We start from the raw sequence: 19,791 nt of genomic DNA on the forward strand, positions 1-19,791 counted from the left end.
CAGAGGGTCGTGAATTGTGTTTCTATTCTTGGTTTTTGTATTTTATGGCAGATGTGTTGTACTTTGTGATTGTTGTTTATAACAACCATCCTTGACATAAAATCACAGCAGTGTTCTGTTGGTGAGCGTGTAATGCATTACTCCTGAGTATTAACCTTACTGTGTCAGTCCTTTCTATTCCGTGAACAGTCTCTGAAGACACTGACACAGAACCGTTCTCTTAAAGAGACAGCAGCACCTTTTTTATTTGTTTTTCAAAGGTGTTCATAAATTTGAGAGCTGCCCAGAGACTGCATTTTAAGACCGTTCAAGTGATGGATGCTAGGCAGTTTAATAATGCACCAAGGATTCTTTACAGAAAAGGCAATTCCAGAATGCACTGTGACAAGCTCTGTGAAAATAAGTATGCATGCCAAATCAAATTGGGTGATAAGGATGCCGCCCTAGTGGGCTGCTCCCTATGTAGGCAGCAAGGCAGCCCCCTATAGTCGCGTTGCAGGGGGGATAGAAACATAGGGGGTGTGGTGAAGTGTGAGAGAGATGAAGATAATTAAAAGCGGAGCCAGGCGGGCCTCTGAGGGCCCCAGCTGCAGATGGTTCTAGAACAGCCCAGGGACATAAAAGAGAAGCTCTTGACACTTACAGGCGTGTGCCAGTTCCACTGAGTGGATGTTTCGTCCAGGGAGGATGTCTGTTTTTTCTAACTCTATCTATAGCTCACTTTTCACATTGTGCATTTGCCTTCAGACTTGTAAGTGCTATGGTGCACACAAAGCAGGTTGAGCTGCGTCTAAAATACTGTCAGCCGTGCAGGAGAGAAAGACCATTAACAGATACAGCAAGCAGTATGCCAGCCCGCACCCTGAAGTGGCATTATTCTCTCGCTCCCTCTATCTCTCTGTCGCCCTCTCTGTTTCTTTTTCACCAATCCGGCATCAGAGTTCCCTGGCAACAAAATTGGGCACCGGGTTGGGGGTTGGTTGCGTTTCATACTCATAATGACACCTCATTCGCGAGGTTCTGTCAAGGATTTCGCCGAGGTGACTTGCAATGCCATCCCTCCCGCATAGGTATCGCTGCTTTGCTCAGATGCGCGCTCTCGCTCAGACAGCCCTCCTGCTGACCTTGAGCTGAATCTGGCGTCAACTGCCCTGTAAACTGTATCCCCCCCACTCTACCCAGAAACTTCACACGATGCAAATTCAGCTAGTGAGGGCAAGAAAATGACTGGAAGCGTCCCCGTGACTGCAGGCAGCTGGTCACTATGGTGGATCGCTCTCGAAATTAGCGTGGTTTACAAAAGTAAGCATCACTTTTATTTTTCTAACCATTTGCTTTTAACTTTGGCACACAACTCGCACTATGTTGTTTGTGGTGAGGACATTAACTCATACCTCAAATCACACACTTTTATCACTTTTATTTAACACAATAATAATATATAATAACAATTACACTGCTTTTTATAAAAATCATTGAATATAATAATATTCATGACAATACTGATTATAAATGTGCTAATAATAATATAGTATATTTATATTTTAATAAAAATATGATTGTACTTGTTAATAAAACTTATGTATTCATATTTTGCCCAGTAAAAGACCAGTTTTACACTCGACAAACCTTTTAGAGAGATTTCTTTATGTACTTTAACTTGGTTTTGAGTTTGTGTTTGATGATACGTGGTTGATAAACTTCCTTTGCCGTACGTGTATAAGTGTAAAGAGATAAGCAGCATTCCTGAGTCACACTGACAGTAAACATGGCTTGTTTGCTTTTTGATATGTTGATAGCTTGATCAAATCTCCACTTTGTTGCTAGAGGGAGTGAGTTAGTCTGCTGCTAATTGTGATTCTAACACTGATGAAACATTCAGTGGCCTAGACTGCCGTACCCAGGGAGAGCCAAATGAATCATAAACCTTTGCTAAATGAATCTATCAATTTCAGGCGGTAATAATATGACACTTATAATCTGTTTACCATTTTATTATTTTTCTCTAATAGCAGTCGGTAATGGCGAGGTCCAACGTGATGATAAAAGCCTAATTGTACAATTATACACACGTCGCATCTTAACCATTACCCCCGCTATCCTCCTTTTACCGATTCATTTATGCATCCGTTGTGCAAACACAACAGCAGTCAGTTAGTTATTTGCCATGTGTCTAATTTGCTGCAAATCAGAAAGGCATTTGTGCAGGTTGGGGATAGGTGGCTGTGTTTACCCAGTGGAGGCATGTTTGCATTGTAATTGAAGCATCATTAGCTGACGTGTGTGGAGAAATGTTTGTTATAACACTGAATGCTGCTTCAGGTACAGATAGATATAGATGTAAAGCTACATGCAGCACATTTATTGTCAGGACCTCCCAAATGCGCCATTTACATCTGGTATTAATATTAGCTCATTAATATTGGTCTCATCTACCTCGGATCACAAGGGGTCAGGTGTGACAGATTGCAGTTTACATGTGGTATTAACATGCATTTCCTCTGCTCACTTGCAGTTTTGTTTTGACAATTAGACGGTCTCTGTTTTTTTTTTTGGCCTAGTTGGCAAAATAACTGCTAGCAGACCTTCATGGTAACCATAAACATTATTAAAGGGACAGTTCACCCAAAAGTAAGCTTTCTGTGGAAAAGTAAGATATTTTGTGAAATGTGTCTGATTGTTGTGTGCATTCAATGGAAGCTGAACCATTTTAATGATCTGCAGAAGAAAGTAAGGGATACGGGTATTGAATGACGTGAGAGAGCTGCATCATTTTTATAAAAAGTTATAATTGTGAATGTTTATTATGATTTATAATCATGATTATTCTTGTTTTACCTCAGCATATATATTTACATTTTATTGATGTGTTTTGTAACACTTCAGTATAGGGGCAATTCTCATTATTAACTAGTTATCAGCATATATATCATTTGCATATTGGCTGTTTATTAGTACTTATAAAGTACTTATTCTGCATGACTCTACAACCCTAATCCTACCCAATACCTAAACCTAACAAATACCATACTAACTATTCATAAGCAACAAATTAAGAGTTTATTGGGTGGAAAGTCGTAGTTAAGGGTTTGTTAATGGTGAGAATTGCCCCTATACTGAAGTGTGACCATTTGTATTTAACATTTTTAACATGTATTTACACTTAACACCAGTTATAATATGTCACTGTTGAACTTCTGTGACTTTGCATTCAAAAAACGTTTCACTATTTATTATGTTTTGTGCTTGCTATTAATTATTAATATAATTATTATCATATTGAGACAATAATGCTTAATTAATTCATATGAGAGACGAAGAATTGAAAAGTTGTGATTTATTTTGTTAACACTTTATATGGGTTAATAAATGATGAAAAGCGTTACATTTTAAGGTGAATCCTCTTAAGCTTTAAGCATTATTATGATTTGAAGAATCATGTTTCTTTTAAGAGCAAGTTGCCGTATCGGTCTTTGCTATATTTAAAAGTCCGTCTCTAGAAATTCCACTTTCAGATTAAGCAAGAGCTCTTGAAAAGTTCCAGCAAATTCACATAAGATGAACAGCACTCGAACGCAGCCAATGCCTGAAAGTGTACACACTCATGCTCATTGCTGTAAACCTCCTTCAAACACAATCCTCCCTGTCACTGAATCGAACTCAAAGTGATCAAAGCCTGATGCTTGCGTGTTTGATGAACGTTTGATCCGGCAGAGTGCTCTCCACAGCCAATGGAAAGGGATCTCCTGTCTGCCCCCGGGGAGGAAGCAACCGGCTGAGAGGTCAGGCTAATATTTAGAGATGATAAGTGGATACCGCTGGAGGTCTGTAGGCTTCTTGTTAAGGTTTAGTTTCCTGACTCAGGGAGCGTCTTGAAACCCCCTCCATGCCACCTTGAACATGGGATCAACGCTCTTCGAGACGCTCCTGTTAAAACTTTCATGTGGCCGTGAAATCACGCGGGTAGATGAAGTGCATCGGCTCTCACCGGATACACACAAAGTCGTGGCTGATTGTTTCTTAATGCGTTGAGCATCGAGACTCGCACGTTACTGCACCCATCGAGGCGATGAGCAAGCTGATACGACAGAATCAATAAAATATCAAAGAGTGTTAAATACTGTTTCAAGTACATGCTGAGATCTGGTTCAAAGAGACAGCGGTTTTGATAGATGGTGAATGATTTAAGCGTTTAATGACACTGAAAATATCTCGCGCTGTTGATCTATCTCTCGTTGAAGTTTCTGGTCCCTCAGGACGATCAGCGTCGCTTCGGCTGGCACAGGGCTGAAGCGTAAGAGGAAGTCGCCCTGAACTTCCTCTCACCCTGATGAGCAGTCACAGGGAGTGGACTGTGGTATGCTTAATATTGTGTTTTCTCTTTGATTTACGATCACTTTCGGGGCCCCAAAGAGAAGTCACTATTCACGTCATCCTTTGTTAGCGATGGTAGATGGTGCGAGATGGATCTTAGATGTGTGGGTGAGTCAGAGTAACACTGTGCAGATGTTCGGGCACAGAGCAGATGTCAGGAAGGGGGGGTTGGGTACGGAGGGATTCACACTTTTGCTAGAGTGATTGCTCCTTTTCCATCGTGTCATGGTTGATGGGTAATGATTTGTGTGTTCGCACATATCTCTTCCTCGTTCCCTCCTCCATGTATGACTTAAGCACGGTCCGTCCTGTGAAATGTGAATAAGCTTTTTTAGATAGGACACATTTTTCCAGAATGCACAGAGGTTGTATGTTTTTTTTGTGCACACTGGTGCTGTTTTTTTTTCGCTTCTTTTCTTCTGCTCTTTTATCCCTCTGAGTATCAGCAGCACTGTGAAGAAATTATGTGAGTGAGTTCATTTGAATGTATTTTTGGACCAAACACCTGAATAGGGTTAGTTGACAAATACATCGTAAATGCATCCTATGGTGTGACGTAGCAGGAAATGTAGATAACCAAATATTTTATTTGATTTTATTAATATTTGCATTTATAAAATAAAATTGCATAAGAGAGATTTTGAATTATTGTTGGTTTTAAAATTGTTGCTCTCACAACCAACCACATCCATTTTACCATTTACAGTTTTATAAATAACAGTTTAATTTGTATTTGAGTAGTTTCAGCCCGATAAGTTATTCATGTTCTTTATCAATTCATTTTTAATGTTCATTTCATAGTTTTAAAGGTCTTTACTGTATCAAATACTGCTAAACAAATGGTTCAGCTACAGACACATATTCCTTTTTAATCTGTTTGTATTTCCTGCATTTCATTTGACTTTGCACACATTTTTATAGTCTTATTTTTGGTCCATTGTTATGTTTGTTTTTAACACCAGTCGGAAGTAATGCTCTTAAAGGGGAAGTTCCTCCAAAAATCTACTTTGTGTGGTTTTTTTATTACTCACCCATGTAATAAAAACATGTTTAGAGAACTTCCAGCATCTTCGGAGCACAAATGAAGATATTTAGGGGACATCCAAGATATTTCCAGGTCTTCTCATAGACATCATGGTTATAGTTGTTGTCATGGTCCTAAAGTTCTAAAGACATTGTTAAATTGGTCCATCCACGTATAGTGGCTCAGTATCACTTCTTCTTCTTGGACGAGAGCACTTTTCCATGCTGTCAGTCAGAAACCTAATACGCATGCGTCAAAGTGCTCACGCCAAGAAGAAGATGAAGTGTTCTCGTGAACGCGCGCCGTACACTGACAAGATAGAGGAGAATATGTTGTTATTTTGGTTTGTTTTTTTGCACAAAAAAACATTCTCGCCGCTTCAAAAAATTCAACTGAGCCACTATGCGCGGATGAACCAATTTAACAATGTCTTTAATAGGCCTACTTTTCTGGACCTTGGCAAAAACTGACACTATGACGTCTGAGGAGGCCTGGAAATCTCTCAGATGTCACCTAAATATCTCTTTTTGTGCTCTGATGACGCCTGAAGTTCTCCAAACATGTTTAACGTCATGTGGGTGAGTAAAAGATTACACAATGTAGAATTTTGTGTGAACTTCCCCTTATATTGTATACAGAGCTATACAATGACAATAAAGGCTTCTATTCAATTGGTCACTTTTTGTGAGTTTCCCAAAATTTTATGGCTTTTGCAACAATGTGGATCAAAAAAGGTTAGCAAGTATACCAAACACCTGAATATCTGTAGCGCTTTGTTTTCTAAATCTTTCTTTTTCCTTTTTTGTCCTGCTCTTTCTTTTCTAACTATAAAATGTCTTTGTGAGAAATGTTTGCGAACATGCTTGGTGAAACATGAAATGTCTTTTGCCTTGAGTTATATTTTAGCTTTTGTTAACAAAAAGTCTCTGATTTATTGTATATTGTTTTCAAATCAAGCTGTATTTTGGCTGTAACCTGGCACACCTGGCTGGGGCCCATCCTATAGTCCCCAGGCACAGGGGAAAAGGCAGCAGCAGTGCAGCTGTACTCATACACACACACTTCCTCTCTCTTATAAACAAGACGTTCTCCATCCAAAACAGCAGCCTTATGCTTCCTGGCTGGATACGGGGGTTGTGTTCAGGACATGTAGGAAATTCTACTTGTTCAGTCCGAGCAGAGCAGTGCCAGTCAAACTCACGAAAAGGCCCTTCACTTGATGTTCCTCATCTCTGCTGACACTGTCCGTTTATCACACACATCAATACAAAGCCCGAAGCATAAGCTTTAAATGAAGTTAATGTGGTTCCTAATGGCACATTGTGAAGAATTTGCTGTACAGAACGGAAAGACACAAGTCACAGACTGTCTTGTAACTATTTATGGAACAACTGATGAGAAACAGAGCTATTAGCCGATGACATAACGATGAGGTGACGTCGTGTGGCACTCAGTGACGTGCTCATTATCTGTGGAAGATATGAGTCATCGAGCAGGAAGAGCAGAAGAGAGACAGAGACGAGGTGGGTGAATAAGCAAATCCGAATGATTCTCACTCCGTCATCGTGCTTGACTCTCAGATGTCAGGCATTCCCATTGAGACGCCTTTAAATATGTAGAAGATCATCATTCGGGGCAGAGCGAGGACTGATATTGATTTGAATATGATAACTAGACTTGCTTTAAACTTCCATTTAAACATTTGTCTTAGTTAAGCATAATGTACTGAAGTGCATACATACATTAGACATGTTTAATTTCAAGACTATACACATTTCTTAAGTAGAACTGCATTAATAAATGATCACTTTCTAACTTTTCACATAGAAATACTAATGGGAGCTTAGAACTACCCGTAACAATCGGAGAGGCGTGATGCTTTTATTAGGCCTGTTAATGGTAAGTGCTGAATTCCCCACAGTTTTGGGTGCCTTGGCTGGCTCTTGAGTTTCCAGCGCTCCTCTGCATGAATATTCAAAGAACTCCATTAATGAGAATAGAGCTGGATGATGACTGCAGGCTCCACGATACACTCCAATATGAGTTTGAAGCAGCGCAGCTGGTGGGTACATGCACGTCAGGATGTGATGCGGGGGCATTTCTGCCCTGGGATCTTGCTCAGAAAGAAGCCTTTTCTTCTCGTTCCTTTCCTTTTTTTTATTTTAATAACACTGTACGACGTTTGAAATGGATCTGATTCAAGTCGAGAACTCAAATATGTTGTCAATAAAGGAGCTCCAGAGCGCAAGAACAGAAGTTGGTAAAAGCGTAGGATTCTCGGATCCCCTAGAGCTAATTAGCGGCGCTTTAAAGGAAAGCTTTAACAAGGCAGTTTAAATGAATCAACGCTCTGGTCTCCAAAGCACGAAAGCCTCGGTTTTGATACATGGTAGGATTTCAGTTGGTGAACTATCACGGTTATGGAATATTGTTTATGCAGCAGCCTACAATGAAATCAGCCCTATGTTAGATACTTTAGATATGTAGATACGATTTCTGACTCTGGGCTTATTTGAATTATCTTTTAACTTTTTGCACAGCATTCGGTTATTGGTGTGTTGTACAGGAGACGAAAGCCTGAAATACACTACTCGACACTAATGCCAGTTGTTGCAGAATGTCTGAAGATTTTAGGCAGTCGATGCAGACTTTTTTCTCAGAAAGTCGATAGTTGATGATGGGGTATAGACTTGATTTTTTTATCTGCAGGCTCAAGTCATAGGATATCCAAGCATGTTTGATATTTTGAGCCGATTTTACAACACACCGCGTTCATCTACGTAGTTAAACCTGCATCAGAGACGTTACTTGTGAGTGTTGCCAGACTTTCCCAATAAAGCAACACAACCAAAAACTTGTATTAAAAGAACAAATTTAAATGCTTTAGATTGACAATATGTATATTCCTGCAATTGCCCGCTTTTATATCTATATTAACCTAATCGCTTTACAAAACCAACCTAAATTAGCCTCCCAATAAAAACGTGAAACATGGCAACACCTATAGAGATCGCTCTGCAAACAAACATAAGTCTTTTGATGCCCTGTATGGAATTCTGGGTGTAAATTCGTGAAATGCATGCGAATGGCAGCCACGACTCCGAGCTCTGCTATACTTCTCACTATCACATATGTTTGCACTATGTGTGTACTTTCTTCTGCACTGGAAGCTCCTGTCACCAAGTCAAATTCCTTGTGTGTTTAAACATACTTTGTAATAAGCTCCTTCTGATACAGCAGAGCATTTGTCTTTGATTACTCTGTCAATCATCACCGTTTCGGATTTCTGCACACAAACACGTAGTAGCGTATGAAGAGTTGCTACGGAAACCGGACGTAGTGCGCAGTTACAAGGCTACAAACTTGCCAAAAACACGTTTGCGTGACGACGTAAGACCAAGGATTTAGTGAAAGCATCTTCTGCACATCCATGTTTGTTACGTTGGTCATTCGTCTCCTCGCAACGAGGCGCGTGTTTGTTGCGTTCGGAAACTCTGCTAGTGTATGAAATCAGTCGTGCAGAGTATTAGCCTTAACCGTTTGTAAAGTCAGCAAGTTTATGATGGATAGTTTAAAAAAATCTGTTCAGATTTTAAAAGTCCTCCAGCCATTACGTTTCATCTTATGGAATTACTGCGAGAGAGAAAACTACTTTGGTAGTCAATATATACAGGTTTGGAAGAACTTGAGGATGAGTAAATGATGACAGAATTTTGTGGTGAATTATCCCTCTAATACAATCTCAGCTGAAACTGCTTATTGAGATTATTTGTTAATTATTGAGCATTTTCCACACCAACCTCTTTTGCATGTATACTTAGCTCAAGGTTTTTTATCTTGTGCTTGTGTTTTTAGGAAAACATCAGAATAAGCCAAGAAGGTAATCGTTTTTCAATCATTTTAACCCCCCCAGTCTTTTTTTGTCCGTTTCACACACACATCACTGCTGTCTTCTCCTCTGTGTGGTTCTTATCTTTTGGGCTCAGGAAGTAGTTTGAATTAACAGGCTGGCTTTGAAGCCATCAGGCAAGGTTAGCCCTACAAGTATTTCCTGTTATGGCATCGCTCTTAATCCATGAAACCAGATTTCTCATCTGTAAAGTAGATAGTGTGTCTGGAAAAGCAAAAACATTTACTCTGGGTTATCATGATTAAGCAGCTTAGCCACGACACACAGCACTGGAGAATAGCAACGGGAGACAGCTTCTTTCCCTCCTCCTGAAAATATCACTAGTGGATTGATGCAGTGAGCCTCTCTCTAAAAACAATCAATTTCTGCCCCCGTAATAAATGGCCTGTTTGTTTGGATCCATGGCGGAGTAGAACGAGGGAGCTTTCTTCCCTTCCCATCATGTCATACCCAGTTAATGAGCCGACTGCGCGCCTGACGTTATTGACTGATAAATAACGCAGGAAATTACTTTTGATTCTATTTTGTATTCACATATCACGGCTTCAATTAATCAGCGGCAATTTCTAGTAGCAACATTACCTTTTATAAATGTATTCAATTTCATGGCAAATCACAAATGCTACAGCTTATTAAACCCCTCTTGATCTCACGCTAAGTTTTAATGCAGCGCACGCTCCACGTCGCAGAGGCCTAATAATGCTGCGGCATCTGCAGGCGCTTTTCTAACACGTTATTTCACATGTTGGAAACCGCATAAGCTATGTTAGCACAGTAATAAATGCAGCCCAGCCCTGTGCTGTCCTGCTCTCAGCTAAACCGACTCCGCTGCACACTGTCAGCCAGGATGTGGTCAACTTACAGCTTAGCGTGTTTTACTTCTGAAAAAAAGTTGCTTGTTTATCGAGTTTAAGCAAGTTTCACTTGTGTCACTGTAGATTAGCTGTATGTTAGATTCATACACATTCACTTTCACATTCAGTTATTTGAAAACATTTACAAACCCAAAATGTTTCATTATTTCTTTTGTTTAAAAGGTTGAATTTGTTAGTGTTAGTAAATTAATTAGTAGTATAAGCAATAACATTTCATTAGCTTTTTTAAACCTGTTAAAATGTTAACAATAGTATTGTTTGTGCATTAGCTAATGTAAACAGATACAACTTTGGATTTTAACATTTATTAGCCAAATGAAAATAAACATTGTTTATTGTTAGTTCATGTTAGCTAATGCTAACGCTACATTTCCACGTACTTTGCACAACTAATCCTACCAAAACAAGTGTTACCAAAGCATATTTTATTCCAATTTTTAATGACTTTGCCTAAAAGCTTTTTCAGCTGAACACTTTTAACTTTATTTGCTTTTTGTGTAGTGCTGACAAACAGTATTATGCATGGGCATGTTGTTGTAGCATCGTACAGTAAGCTATTTTTAGTTTGTTTTAAACTTTGCCTTCCGTTTATTACGTATTTCCGTAATAAACGTGGCACGTAACCGTGTTATTTGCTTGTGAAATCCTAGCACGCCTAGCTATTATGGTTTGGGATCATGCATAGACATCAACCTGTTGAGCTGAAACCTCTGGTCCAGGTTCAGGTTTTAAGCACCTGTTGCTTTATGAATATTAGTAGAATTGACAGACATCTTGACGTCTTTTTAATACTTAATACGGGATCCACTTCCTGAGAAGAAAATGCCCTCTCATGACTTACACGGGTCAGATGCTTAGTACGTATTCCCAAGAGGCCAAGCTGAAGCTTTCATGTAAGAAAAGCAGGAAGTATTTGCCTGTGCGTATCATCCCCACCAATATCCCACCCTCCCCCTTTCTTTCCCGGCTAAAAGCAAAGCCATCACGCAATTCAGGCTCCAATTAGTAACCCTTTGAGTGGAGGAGTCTAAACCAGGCAGATGTACTTGTTCAGATGAATGAAGGGGGAAGCGGATGTATGTGCTTGTACTACGAGTCGGCTCTGTTAAATTGGCTCTGATGATTTCCATTTTGTGGCACAATTAGATTAGAGGAAGGAATCGCACGCTGATCAGTGGCTCTGAAATCAGTATGACGTGTCTTTGATGAACCCTTCAGTGTTGAGAGAGGGAGATAATGGGATGGAGAGGGAGAGAGAGAAGCCCTGGTTTCATTGCCTCTGACTGTCTACCAGGGGCCTTTTTAAAGGATTTGGTTCAGAGATTGGTTTGCTGTGTACGGCACAGGTGGGGTCATTTGTTTGCGTGTAAACCGGAGGCACTGACACAATTGTGACGAGAAAATGTAGCCACTGCCGAGTGATGTGAACTAGACCCAGGGGAAATGTGTTTTCAAGTCTTTAATCTATGGGGACATTACCATGGGGATGAGTGTATGCAAACACAATGTGGTTCAAGCTGTTGTGTGACTTTAATCTATTCATGACATTGATTTTAAATTCATGCTGAATATTATATACTGTATATATTGAATATATCAAATATTCAGCCACCTTACTGTACCTGAAAATTCCAGAAGAATGTTGGTAGATGAAAACTGTTGGTCCCCATTGACACGGTGTCCATACAATAGAAGTCAATAGTGACCAGTGGTTTTTGGTTTCCAACATTCTTCAAAATATTTTCTTTTGGGTTCTGCAGAAGTCATAAAGGTTTGAAATGACAAGAGGGTGAGTAAATAATTACAGAATTAAAAATATTGGGTGAACTGTCCCTTTAAATTCATTTACACAAGCCCTTGATGTGTTTTCACATTCGCTTCCCTTCTCTTCTGAGCGTCATATTGCTTCTTTCCTTTTCCCTTGTTTGTCGTCTCCATTGGATAGTTTCACACATGCTTGTTTTGCCATCGAGAAGAGGGAGCCTTGAACAAATATGATTTGCACATCATTTGTGTAACACATTGGCATTATGCAACGTATTTCCCTGTAAGTGGCACAATCGAATCGAGAACACTGAGATGTTTGCGCCCGTGAGGGCAGAGCGACATTCACTTGTAGAGAAGTGACGCTCGACATGTATCGGCCGCTTCTAATGTGTCTGTTTAACATAAGATTCTCCCTTTTTCGCTTCGGCTCGGTTTCACAGGCAGCGTTGTTACTTTGAAGCTGTAGCTGTAAGCCGTATCCCTGCTTGTTGGCTGCACTTGTTTCAATATTTAATGCCAAAGGTCAGCCTAGCGAAGCCGGTGTCCCACATAAGGGATGTGAATGAAGGGTAAGAAGCTGTCGTTGGAAGTTCTTTGTGTTTCTCAAGCAGCTTAGATGAATTGGCGGTGATTGACTCGACCTTATCATCACACCAAATCCAATTTATTTCTCTTTGGTGTAATATAGCCCTATTGTCCTTGTGAAGTCGTAATAGAGATACTTCAGGTATTGCAATTAAAGTGCGTTTATTTTTTAAACGTGTTTGTAGGTTGTAAGGATGGATTTTATTGTAAGCTCTTCTTTCGAGCTGCAGGAAGAAAGCCATACCAGTTGAAGCCTCTCGTTGGACCGCCGCTGCCTTTTGAAAGAAGCTGAAAGTTTCCTTTTCCTCGCAGAGGAGATAAGGCCAAGTGCCTGTGAGGATTACATTGGCTAAGCCCTTATCACTCCAGAAAACTCATGGCCTGCTTCAGACTGACTGCACGTTAAAATCAAGAGGAAATATTCTTTTTTTAAGTGTTCTTATTCCCATTGAAAGTCATTACTGGGCCAGAGGAGGACAAGCAGTTTTTTTTTTAAACAGGACATTTTTTATTCGTGCTCTTGCTGGTGGCTGGCTGAGGAGCGGCATGTAACGCACACAGACAGGTGCTTCTGTCAAAGTTGTGGGACTGTTTAATGTTATTTTCATTAGAAAGACATTTACTATATTCACAGGACGAGTTTGTTATTTAGATAAGAAAGCCCAATGGTTGTCAAACAGAAATACACAAAAGAACTTTATCTTCAGCTTAAGTTGCAGTGAATATGTTTTCTCCATCTTTTTTGTTTCTTTCCATTGGTGTTGTATTTACATCTCAGGACATACAGTGTTTTAATGCCTGTCCTCTTTTACCCTGTTTTTTATCTTTACCCTTTGATTCCTTTCAATCTGTGTCTCTTTTACTCACTCGGTCTCTCTCTCTCTCTCCCCGTGTATCACAGCGAGGCTAAAAATGAATTGGGGCTTTGAAGTTTCATTGAGTGCTTTATTACAGGAATAAATAATGCAGAAAGTGGCAGTGAGTTTTTCCTTCATTAAGACATGCTTCCTGTCAGCGTACACCTGACTTCCTCAACGATAATCAATCCTGTGTCCGGTAAGCAGTCCTTAGGGGGGAGGTCTGTTTGCCTGGCTTTTATTGATTATGATTATGTCGGCAAACGTCCCGTTATGATGTCTGAAATCAAATATTAAAGTGGGCAGAATTGAGTTAAAAGCAGTCACATACTGACTGCAACACATTTGTCTGCAGGAAACTAAACTGATACTATGATCTTCTTAATGTTTCTTGGGCACTATAGACATTTTTTATCAAAATGTACAACTGCATCTGTTGTGATTTGTATGTTGCTGTCACCCAGTGAGATCAGGTTGGCCAATAGACAGGTAGATACAGTAGTGGCCAAAGTGATATCTGGGGAAATTATCTTTTATCGCACCTCAGGATAGATTATGATAACAAAGTGTATGGACACAACGATATGCTTTTACATGAGGGATGCATGATAAATTATTGGCCATATCACTATTGGCCACTAAATGGTCATTTTTAATGTTATCAGTATAAATTAAAGCCGATAACTTATGAATCATTAATCACTTCAAAGAAAAGCAGTTTTTCTCTGATATATTCCCAAATATTTAGATACTGTATATCGGCCAATATTAAGGTTATCGGCTTCCAATGTTAAAGAATTATCGGTTATTGTTATCAGTGCATCCCTATGCACTTTTTATACTTTATTGGACAAAATCTTTTCAAACATGCAATTACGTGAATATGTGACCCTTCCTGTGAAAACCCAGCTAAAGTCATTTTCTGTGATTTCTATTTTGTGAACTGACTGCACTATATTTTATGTATAATCAGTTTATTCTAAACTGTTTTAATTACCTTTAAATCACTTTTTTGTGATTTGCCTTGATTTACAGTTTCCTACATAATGTAAATATTATTGTGTGAAAATATATCCTTGATATCTTTTAAATCAAGTGTTTGTTATCTCTAAATTAGATTATGAAACTTTGTGATTTTCACTGGCAGGGTCACATATGGCTTTTATTTTATATACAACAAAATGCATGGACAAATAAAAACCTCACTGGAAATACACCATACCTCAACTACAATCTTATCTGTTATTATTATTTGTTGATCCTCTGTTGTAATATTTTGTTGTCACTCTCCTGGGCTATGGCTTTATAAATGTGCACATATCTTTCCAATCCTCCTTGCGTTCTTTTCAAACCTGGACTTTAGTTTATGAGTCAAACACACAACTACACCATGCATACAGCTTTTTAATGCATTTTTTATTCAAATATTAATACAATATTTCAGTGAAATAGTGAGTTGAACATCACGTTTGGTCACTGCTGTATATACCGCATGTTATTTTAGACTGCAGTTTTGATTTTTAAAGCCCTTCTAATCATGACAATTGTTTTTATATGAACTTAATAAAGTAGGTTCAGTGATATGATTAAAGCTATGGCAATAACAACGAGTGTTTAAAAAGGAAGCTCTCGGGGTGAACTTGACCTTCAGTCAGAGCACTTCCTGAAAAGTTTGTTCCAGTGGTGTTTAAGATGGGAAGTCCCTCATCCACTGCGGGATCACTTACAGGTCGGCTCTATTCTTTAATGGAACAGCCACTTTTCCAAAGCCCCAAAATTCCAGATGATTTTAAATCCTGCCCTACATATTTTATTGGAACATCCTGTTGAACTCAGCGGTGTCTAATGTTACAGAAATCAGTTGTTAATGCCATTCATGTTAGCTTTAGTTACTAATGCTTTGTACTAACCGTTTACCTAGTCTTCTATTATATATATTTTCAATGATTTCTGGCTGTTAATTATAATTAAGTAATAACCGTTACTTCTCACATAATAGCTCTAAAACATACGAATAATGCATCTAGTGTTACTCGTAAAACATTATTCCCATCGCAGTCTTTTGAGCACTCATCCACTGGGTCACATGAAGACTGTAAAATCAATAAATTGTTTCATTGCATTTTATGATATTCCTCCAAAGGAATTGAAAAGCAATAGATGGAAGTTAAATCTCACAGCTGCGGAATTGGATTGTGACTTTTTAAATGAGGATTGCAACAGTTTTTTTTCACCCTCGCTGTCTCTCAAGGCTTCAGTAAATTTAAGACCTCTCAGGGTTTTGTAGTTCGCTCGGCACAGATTGCCTTAAGTGGCTTATGCCAATTGCTGTTTCTCGGTGCGGGCAGGGAGATGCCACCAAGAGGGAGGGCAGGAAGTGAAGGGAGCATTTAGCCATGCAATTACAGACAGAATGACTCCATGGGCTCTCTTTCTCTCTCTCTCTCTCTCTCTCTCTCTCCCTCTCTCTCCTGCCACACGAGTTAATGTGCAGCACGGATGAGCTTCTAGCATAAATTCCCCACAAACAAACAAGCAGAGTCTAAAACAGGCAGCACATTCATCAGTCCATGTGGCGTCATGACATCCAGCCTCCGTCACATCATCACACTCATGTAGTTTGTGGAACTATTTCCCAAAGCTGTTTCAAATATGTGCCATGTGAGAGGGCTCTGTGCCCAAGTGCATGATGGTTAAAGTAAGCAGTTTTTTATTTGCGGATCTCCAAAATCGGCTAATCTAGATTTAATTTGACCTTAAAGGGACTGTTCATTCAAAAATATTTGAAAATCCAATGAAAATTTTGCACCCTCCAGTTGTTTCAGATCTGTATAAATGTCTTTGTTCTGATGAACAGAGAGAGATATTTGGAAGAATGCTTGTAGCCAAACAGTTCTTGGCCACCATTGACTACCATGGTAGTCTAAAGTGCCCCAGAACTGTTTGCTTTTCAAAAAATTTTCAAAACATCTCCTGTGTTTAGCAGAAGAAAGAAATGTATAACATTTGGAACAACTTGAGGGTGACAAAATGCAGACTGTATTTTCATTTTGGGTGAACTGTTCCTTTAAGAAAGCTTCTTGTAATTAGGTTGTTTTCTTTACACCTGACCCCATTTTTGGGGATCTTTTTTGGGAAGACTTGTATTTGAATACAAAAAAAGCACAAGACGTGATACACCGTTCCAAAGACGTTCGTCTGAATGTCATTTCTTAAACTTGTTAAAAGGTGATAAGGACCAGATTCTGACCAGATATCTGACACTAGTGTCCACTCTCTTTCTCTGCTCTTAGCATCTGGTCTCAAGGGTGATATATACCAGAGCTGCTTGTCTGCCGTTTCTAAGGGCAAACATTCTCTCGCCTCGGCCAGCACTCTAATTACCATGGCCTTGGCAGATCAATGACTGATCCGTTTTTTTCCCCCATTGCACAAATGTGTCACTTTAGCTGTGTGTCTTTCCATTAGCTCGCTCAATCATTGGCGGCCGATGATCCAGGGAGCGGCATGCCTTTCTTATTGGCTAAGGTCCAAGGCCTCGCTAATATAATCCTCTCCATCGATTATGTTCTGTTGACTTTCAGGAGAATTTTTTTAGAGGAGTAATTAGGAGGCGCCCGGCCTGCAGCTGCTCTGAGGAGCCAGATAGATGAGTACTATGCCTTTTTAACAACACCTTCTCTTTTGTGCCCGGTATCCTCCGTGCTGCCGGGTAACGTTATTATAATCTCATTTCGGCGTAGGGTTAGAAAATGACATTAACATAACGCACGTTAAAATGATAGTGTTTTATGAAAATGCGTCACTGTTACATCATCCAGTTTGATGGCTTACTAAAAAGGCGCAGGCCGATTTCATTATTCGTTTTTTGGCAGAGGTCCTTTTAACAAAGTGCTTAAATATCAACATGATGACTCCATCACGTCGTGAGATTGAGCAAATGAGCGCAATCCCATCCTGTGAATACTGATCGTCCCCCTTTTAAAGGTGTCAGGTGAGAACAGACTGTTTTACTCCAAATTATTTCTAATTGAAAGTAGTGTTGCATGTTATGATAATATTACAACTGTCTCGTCATGTTTCCAAAACACCCTAGTCGGGCGGACAGGAGAGGACTTGTTGCATAATTACATGCTCCATGAGCCGATCTGTCTTGTCTTTTGAAAGGATAATTGCCTGAATGTCCTTATGAAACCTTTGTAGTTATGAGAGAAGAGAAGCCGGTGGAGCTGTGCCTCCCACCAAGAATGTGCGGGGCGTCATACCGAGTCCGACTCTTTAATACTTCACACGCTTATTTTTTACTATATTTACCTGGTTTTATAGTCTTTGCACTGAATAGTAAATCGGCGCTATGTAAAGGTATCCGCTCTCGTTTTGAATCTGGAGGTGTATGTACACCTCTATATAGAATATGTCATTGGAGAATGTGGGAGATATAATCAGATGTACGTACATGTGATTTGTTTATACTCTCTGAAATGGAGAGCGATGCAGAGTTGTTTTGTCGTTTAAGGAGATGTAAGGCAGGATATTATGCTCCACCGAGCTTCTCATTTTCTTATTTGTTTAGAGAACAGCGTTAGCCTGATGTTACCTCTGCTGGGCGGCTGAGTGTTTGGAAGTATCCTGCCCGCCATGCGATTTTGTTTTATAGCGCACGTCATGTGAGCAGCCAGCCCTCGTGTTGGGCGGCTGCTAATGTTTACATAATAGATGTCAGCTTGGCTGAGGCCCGAGGTCCATCAACACGCGCACAAACTCATAGAAGAACTCGTCTCACTTCACAACCCCGCTGTTCCCATTTAAGGAGCTTAACCCAGATTTATTAATGACCTTAGGAGTTATTTTACACAATAGCATGAGATGGGAAATTAGCTTTCCCTGAAAAAGGCGTGTGTTAAAAGATGAGTTGGAGCTGGTTGTGGTGATACAAAGATGATGTTGAGTACTATGTTTAAACCTTGTAAGTGTTTCTGTTGTCTAAATCAGTGTCACTGGCCAGACTGATGATATCAGGTGTTGAAGTTATCAACATCACTCATCTGATTTAACATTTGTGTATAGCATTTTAGTATAGTCACTATTATTAATGCATTTGCAAAACACTTATCAAAAGCAGCTGACAATACATTTAAGCTATCAATTATATATATTTATTTGCACATTCTATATTATATTGTATATACTTACATTGCATTATACTATACATTTATACTATACCCCTGCGATCGAACCCATGACCTCGGCATTGCTAGTGCCATACTCTAACCACTGAGCTGATGATATATATGATGATATTATATATGATATGTGAGATAATGTTTGACAATATATGATGTTTATATTTAACATGTATAAAATAATTATTATATATTTTATGTTTAAAAATGTATGTACAGTATGTTTAACACATACATATATATATATATATATATATATATATATATATATATAAACACATGTTATTTTATATTTATATTAATATATGTAATAATCATATTTGAAATCTAATATATATATATTATATAGGGTATAAGTGTTTCATGCCATTGACAACCCTCCCATCTACATATTTGTATAAGCATGGTTTGTATCGGTTGACCACTGATCCCAACACAATAGAAGTCACGTCCTCTCTTGACCGTCGGCCACTTGCGTGTGTTGCTGCGCTACAACTCTGGCCTCCTTTTCCCTTTATTAATGACTGATGCAGCTATCAAACACCCTGCCCACATTTAGGCTCATCGTTAGGCATTGACAAGAGGCACTGCTGTTGATGTTTTCATCAGGGACTCTCTCCACAGTTGCCGTCAGATGATTATTTAAACAGCCATTAATCATTAATGGCCCACTTTTGCATGCGCTCTTATGTTTCTGAAGGCGCGAGAGCCGGTTACACCGCATGGCACGTTGCAATCGAAACCGCCTTCGATTCGGCTTATATTTCAATTTTAGGCTACGTCTCTGCGTGATGGCAGCCATTGAGTTTGACAGCATTCACACTACGTTGGATGTGTTTACACATTTGTTTCCTGTGGTGTTTGAATAGGATTTGACAAGCCCGAGGAGCGTGTGAAGGATTAATAAGCCCAATGTTCCCTTGGAAAGACTGGGACTTATGGAGAATATGTATCCACTTAAAGCAAGGCGAGGCCAGGCCGTCTGCTGCTGCGTTCTTGGCTCACGATTCCATGCTTTCTGGCATGCTGGCATTTCGCGTCGAACAGTGTAAATTTTCAGTAGACAATAACATATTACCTCCTGTTGGCCGGGTGCCAAAAATCAAAAGTAGTTTTTTAGCTGGGCAATTATTACTCTTGGCTACACCTGCCTCATTGGCGCTAATGCTAATAGTTTGAGCAATTCACAGCAACAATCAGGACAGACTGTGTTATT

At 39.5% G+C, this 19,791-nt stretch overlaps 1 protein-coding gene across 2 annotated transcripts in view; it reads left to right on the forward strand.

Moving 5' to 3' along the window:
- Positions 1-19,791, forward strand: part of adka (adenosine kinase a) — a 128,303-nt gene that overhangs the window by 73,342 nt on the left and 35,170 nt on the right. The gene's annotated exons all lie outside the window — the stretch shown is intronic.

This window comes from Barbatula barbatula, assembly GCF_947034865.1.
Source record: "Barbatula barbatula genome assembly, chromosome: 14".
NCBI lineage: Eukaryota > Metazoa > Chordata > Actinopteri > Cypriniformes > Nemacheilidae > Barbatula > Barbatula barbatula.